We start from the raw sequence: 7226 nt of genomic DNA, 5'->3' as shown, positions 1-7226 counted from the left end.
ATCTATGGTGTTGACATATATGTTGTGAAATGCTTCTATTAGCTTAGTTTTTGCCTTTTAATAATTACATTTCTAGTTGTTTTGTGGTTTTTGTGTGCAGAATAATTTGTTAATACATTCTATTTTGTTAACAGCTGTTATTAACCCGGGTGAAGCCGGGTAGTACAGCTAGTCTAATATATAAAGCTGAATGTGTGTGCATGTGTGTGTGTATGTATGTATGTATGTCCAGGATTGGCATCTGCACCGTCGCAGCTACAGCCACTAAATTTTGCACACTCACACATGTGGACCCCGAGAGTGTCATAGGCTTTGTTCTGAGGTGAAATTTTAACCCCGTGCGTTCCAATTTACCAATCAATTTTGCCCCTATCTACATAATGGGGAAAAAGTGAAACAAAAAGTGATGGGGGCAAATTGACAGCTGCCAGATGTGAACAAGGGGGACTTGAAGAATGAGAGTGACGGCGCCAAACAATATATACCATACAGCTGCTAAGGTGGGGCCCCAACATGGGATACTCACCACACTCGGGCATATGAACACACACACACAAAATGCTCCACACACTACCACGTGCTTGAACACATATACCACCCTCTGCACATATTACACCACAAATACACCAACCTCGCCACATAATAGCTCTAAAACACACACAAGTCTGGTATTATCCTTCAAAAATAAAAATCTGATTAATAAGCAGCCAAACTACAAGAACAACAAATGTACCATATAGGAAATACGACAGCTATCAGTCACATGACCTGTCTATTTTGTGTATGTGTGAGCTAATATAAAATGTCAGGGGGGAGGGCTTTCTGTTGCCTGGGGATTTATCAGGCTACCAATAGCAACCAATCACAGTTCAGCTTCTATTTTGCTACAGTTAATTAATCTGAACTCTGATTGGTTAATATAGGAAACAAAGGACATTCTCAGTATTACAAAGCTTGTGTGAGGTAATAGAATGTCAATTAGGGTGTGTTGGTGGAAAGTCTGATGTCAGTCACATTACCTCTATGTGAGAGGATATATAAACTGTCAGTTACAGACTATTTTTACCACAATAATGCCTCATAAGAAAAGGAGTTCCTTGGCACGAATGACATCTGATGCAAAAAGAAAAGCTGCATTACGGGCCAATGAAAAATGTGAAGACCGGGAAACAAGGCTGACACACATGAGAACAGCAGCTGCTTCCTCAGGAGCCAATGAACTTTCTGAGGAGAGGGAAGCGAGGCTTGCAAATATGAAAACAAGAGCTGCTTCCTCAAGAGCCAATGAACTTTCTGAGAAGATGGAAGCGAGACTTGCAGATATGAAAACAAGAGCTGCTTCCTCAAGAGCCAACGAACTTTCTGAGGAGAGGGAAGCGAGACTTGCAGACATGAAAACAAGAGCTGCTTCCTCAAGGGCCAATTAACTTTCTGAGGAGAGGGAAGCGAGGCTTGAAAATAAGAAAAGAAGAGCTGCTTCCTCAAGGGCCAATGAGTCATCTCAGCAGAGAGAAGGCCGAATTGCCACTAAGAGAATTGCTATTTCTTCCACCAGGACACAGAAAATGGTTGGAGATTTTAAACATGCTGCCTTTTGTTACCAGTCAGACATAAACTATCAGGATCATCTTAAAGTTCAGATAAGAAAAATGGATGTGGTTTGCATGTACTGCACTGCCCTGAAATGGAAAGATGAACCGCTAGGTTTATGCTGTGCAAATGGCAAGATAAAACTTCCACCTCTCCTGTCACCACCAGATCCCCTAAAGTCTCTGATGACAGGTACCAGTACAATATCAAAGTATTTCTTGGACAACATTAGGAAGTACAACTCCTGCTTTCAAATGACATCATTTGGTGCAAAAAAATAAATGTTTACAACAGGATTTATGCCTACATTTAAAGTTCAAGGACAGGTTTACCACTCAATTGGGTCACTGCTTCCATTACAAGGAGAAGAAGCTCAATTTCTTCAACTCTTCTTCATGGGAAATGCAGAAGCAGAGGCTCAGTGGAGATGCTCTTTAATTCCTAACACTCGCCTTGATATTGTCACTATTTTGCAGCAGTTCCTTCCCTCCAACAATCCATATGTTCAACTTTTCAAGACTGCAATTGAATGCATGCCAAATGACAACTACAAGGTTGTCTTTCATGCTGACAAAACACCACAAAGGAAACATCAGCGACGTCTCAATGCTCCCACATTTGATGAGGTAGCCATCTTGATTGTAGGTAATGATTTTCAAAAAAGGAACAATAGTTTGCAACGAGTAGCAGAAACTCACAGGTCCTATGATGCTCTGCAATATCCAATCATCTTTTGGCAGGGACAGGATGGCCATCACTTTGGAATACCTCAGACAGATCCTACAACAGGCAACCCCTTCAGGAACAAAAGTGCCTGTCATGGACTTCTATGCATATAGGATTATGACAAGATTTGCAGAGTAAAATCACATCTTGAAATGAAGACATCTCTTCCACCAATTTATTGTTGACATGTATGCAAAGATTGAGAGTGAACGTCTATTATATATCTGACTAAATCAAAAGAATCTCAGGGCACAGGAATATATTCACCTTAGAGATGCTGTTGCAAATGATGCTGATCCAAAAGAGTTGGGGAAAATGGTTATTCTTCCATCAACTGTCACTGGAAGCCCACGACACATGCATGAGTACACACAGGATGCAATGACTTATGTGAGAAAGTATGACTGTCCAGATCTTTTCATCACATTTACTTGCAATCCTCCCTGGGAGGAAATTGGAGGGCACCTGTTGCATGGCCAAAAAACAGTGAATCGCCATGACCTTATTGAAGTGCTGGATGTATTCAGTTGAATGGCAAAAAAGAGGCCTTCCTCACGCCCACATCTTGATCTGGCTGAAACAAAAAATACAATCTACCGAAATTAACAATATCATTAGCGCCGAATTGCCAGACCCTCAGATTGACCCATTGCTGTTTGACACCATCACAATAAACACGATCCATGGTTCGTGTGGGAGCCTCAACAAAAATTGTCCCTGTATGATTGATGGCAGGTGTTCAAAGCATTACCCACGACCCCTGGTCCAAGAAACCCAAACAGGACAAGATGGATATCCAGTCTACCGAAGAAGAAAGCCAGGGGATGGTGGTTTCATAGCAAAGCTCAAAATGCGTGTTGGATCATCACTCCAAGAGATAGAAATTGACAACAGGTGGGTAGTGACTTACAACCCTTTGCTCTCAAAAATCTTCCAGGCCCACATAAATGTCGAATCTTGCAACTCTGGGAAATCAATCAAGTATATCTGCAAATATGTCCACAAAGGAAGTGATCAAGCAGTTTTTGAATTACAGAAAAATGGACCTATTATTGATGAAGTGGAGGCATTCCAGATGGGCAGGTACATAAGCAGCAATGAAGCTGTTTGGAGAATACTAGGATTCTCCATTCATGAGCGCTACCCACCAGTTGTGCATCTGAGTTTGCACTTGGAAAATGGACAGAAAATTTACTTTAACCGAGCAAACTTGCATCAGCAGCTCCTAACACCACCTAAGACCACCCTCTTGGCATTTTTTAAGCTATGTCAACAAGACCCTTTTGCAAAAACAATTCTCTACTGTGATTTGCCAAAGTACTACACTTGGAATGCCTCCAGAAAAACACTGGAACGGAGGAAACGGGGGCTTGATATTGAAGGCTATCCAGGGGTGAAAGCAACTGATACTCTTGGTCGTGTCTACACTGTTCATCCATCAAATGCAGAGTGCTTCTACCTGCGCCTGTTACTTCATGTTGTCAAAGGCCCTACATCATTTTCTGACCTGTGTGTGAAACATTCAGAGATGCTTGCCACAGAAAAGGACTTCTGGAAAATGATGGACACTTGGACATGACCCTCAGGGAAGCAGCAGCCACACAAACCCCAAAGTGACTAAGACACCTATTTGCTATTATTCTAACAACCTGTAGCATTTCAAATCCTCTTGGGATTTGGACAAAGTACAAAACTGATCTCAGTGAGGACATCCTCATGCAGATTAGAAGGGAAAATCCTCAGCAACTCATCAACTTTACTGAGGAAATGTTCATTGAAACTTTAATGCTCCTTGAAGATCAGTGCATAGCAATGTCAGGAAAAGCCTTACAGTTGCTTGATTTGCATGCTCCAATAAGAAATCCTGAAGGCATCCAAATGTGTAGGGAGATTTTCATAAAAACAAACTACAATATTGATGAACTGACAGCATTTGTGTCTCAGAACTAGCCAATATTGGTACCAGATCAAAGGGACGCCTATAACTACATTTTAAGTTTCAGTGAAACCAAAAAAGGTGGGATTGTCTTCCTTTATGCTCCAGGTGGAACAGGAAAGACATTTGTAGTCAACTTGCTCCTGACAAAATTTCGACAACAAAATAAGATTGCACTTGCAGAGGCATCTTCTGGAATTGCTGCTACGCTTTTAACAGGTGGCAGGACAGCACATTCGACATTCAAACTACCACTTAACCTGTCTCATAGTGACAGCCCCGTGTATAAATATTGCCAAGGGATCAGGACTGGCCAAATTGCTTTAAAAATGCAGTGCCATCATTTGGGATGAATGCACCATGTCACACAAAAGGGCTCTGGAAGCAGTGGACAGACTGCTGCAAGACCTGCGTAGCAACAAATATATCATGGGAGGAGTAGTTGTTGTTTTGGCAGGTGACTTCCGCCAAACATTACCTGTTATTCCAAGATCAACCTCTGCAGACGAACGCAATGCCTGTCTCAAAGCATCATACCTTTGGAGAACAGTAAAGAAAATGTCACTGAACACAAACATGAGGGTATACATGACAGGTGATGTTTCTGAGGGACTATTTTCGAGCCAGCTGTTGACTATTGGAGATGGCAAAGCACCCGTAAACTCCACCACTGGACAGATCACCTTCCCAAGCAACTTTTGTTGCATTGTGACTTCCATTGAGGAGTTGAAAGCAAAGGTTTTTCCAAACATTCAACTCCACTTCAAAAATACTGGCTGGCTGTGTGAAAGAGCTATTCTAGCTCCCAAAAATGACAGCATCAACAAGATCAATATTCAAATTCTAAATCTCCTTCCAGGTGTGTGCACAACCTACAAGTCAGTGGATACAGTAATAGACCCTGCTCAAGCATTATTTTATCCAATAGAGTTCCTCAATTCCTTGGAGCCACAAGGACTTCCTCCTCACAATCTCTTTCTAAAACCTGGAGCACATATTCTGCTATTGAGAAATTTGGATCCACCAAAGCTGTGTAATGGAACAAGACTCTTGATTAAGAACCTGTTTCCACAATAATAATTGAGTCAACCATTTTGACAGGATGTGCCACAGGAGAAGATGTTTTCATTCCAACAATTCCTCTTATTCCATCTGATTTGCCTTTTGATTTTAAACGCCTCCAGTTTCCTGTTCGACTGGAATTTGCTACGTTCATCAACAAGGCTCAGGGACAGTCTTTGAAAGTAGTTGGAACTGATTTACAATCTCCATGCTTTTCTCATGGTCAACTTTATGTGGCCTGTTCAAGAGTTGGAACAGCCAAAAATCTGTTTGTCTTTGCACCTGAAGGAAGAACTAAGAATGTCGTTTATCAAAAGGCTCTCAAATAAGGAATAGAAGATTACTTCACATTGCTTGGCCGATTTAGTTAAATCTGTGTGGAATATCTGTGGTGTTGAAATATATGTTGTGAAATGCTTCTATTAGCTTAGTTTTTGCCTTTTAATAATTACATTTCTAGTTGTTTTGTGGTTTTTGTGTGCAGAATAATTTGTTAATACATTCTATTTTGTTAACAGCTGTTATTAACCCGAGCGAAGCTGGGTAGTACAGCTAGTAATAGATAAAGTTGAATAGTAAAAAAAAAATATTACATACGATATATAACACTGGGAAATGAAAAAATTGGTGCATGAGAACTGTAACCTGTTATTAGAACAGTTTTTGTCGCTGATTCTACATCTGCCCTTATTTTTCTTCCATCAGCTTTAGTTAATGAAATGTAATATACCCTATGTACTATTATTAATAATAATAATGATAAAAATCTTTATTTCTATATTGCCAACATATTCCGGAGCGCTTTACAATTCAGGAGGATCATATACAAACAAGTAACAGTTATAGAAAATACAATAATTAAAGCAAAAAAGACAACCCTGCTCGTGAGAGCTTACAATCTAAAATGGGGTGTGGTGGGGGACACAAGATACAAGTGCTTATATACATTGGCAATCCAGCCATCTCAAAGAAATGGGGGATAGATAAAGGCTGCCTTTACCAGTCAGCCAAAACTTCAAGATGTTTTTGGGTGCGGTGGAGTTTGATAGAGAGTTATGCTCTGAGTAGTTGCGGAGGGACTATGTGAATTTAATTCGGCTAGAGAGTGTGATAGGCTGCCCTAAAAAGATGTGTTTTTAGGGAATGTCTGAAGCTGAGTAAGTTGGGATCAGTCCTAGTTTCTTGGGGTAAAGCATTCCAGAGGATTGATGCAGCAGAAGTCTTGGATCCATGTTACGGTTGCTGTGGCTCTGGAGACTATGTCCGGATTTCTTGCTACTGCACATGTGCAAGCGCTGGAGACTAAGTCCTATCTTGGAGCCATTGCACTTGTGCGGGTGACATCATCGCTGACGCGAGTTCACATGTCTCTGACACCTTCTAAGCTGATTGGCCACTGGTCATGTGCTTGTGACACGTGGTCACATGTCTCTGACACCTTCTATGCCGATTGGTCGCTGGTCATGTGCTTGTGACGCTTTGCTCGGTGATAGGCCAGCGTGACGTCATTGCTGTCATTCTGGCAGCGGATTGGCTCTGGTGTCCTCCATCTTGGATGAGGCACAGAGTCTATATAAGACCCTGACGCATGCCGCCCGGTGCTCAGTCCTCTTGGTTCATGCATGAGGGTAGACGTCCTGTGCACGTCCCTCTAGGTATCTCTCTGTCTATGTTAGGTGAGCGCTACCAGCAGGGTAGCGTTCTTATACCTTACAGCTTCGGCTGCAGTCCGTATCCTTACCTCTTAGTGGAGCAGACATAGGCAGGTGCCTGAGGCACATGATCCGGCTGGGCCTTGTGATTCTACTCGTAGGTGGACGTTGCCGCTAGGGTAACGTTCCTTATACTGTGTCTGGCAGTTGTTCGTATCCTCGCACACTAGGGGAGCGAACAGAGGTAGGAGCTTTGTGCG

General features: G+C 41.9%; 1 pseudogene; it reads left to right on the top strand.

The window, feature by feature from the left end:
- The first annotated feature begins 2502 nt into the window (after positions 1-2502).
- LOC142289925 (uncharacterized) lies at positions 2503-5643 on the top strand (annotated as a pseudogene).
- Positions 5644-7226: the final 1583 nt, after the last annotated feature.

The sequence above is a fragment of the Anomaloglossus baeobatrachus genome, chromosome 2 (assembly GCF_048569485.1).
Source record: "Anomaloglossus baeobatrachus isolate aAnoBae1 chromosome 2, aAnoBae1.hap1, whole genome shotgun sequence".
NCBI lineage: Eukaryota > Metazoa > Chordata > Amphibia > Anura > Aromobatidae > Anomaloglossus > Anomaloglossus baeobatrachus.
The sequence above is the reverse complement of the archived record's forward strand: the minus strand, read 5'-3'. Positions and strand labels throughout refer to the sequence as shown.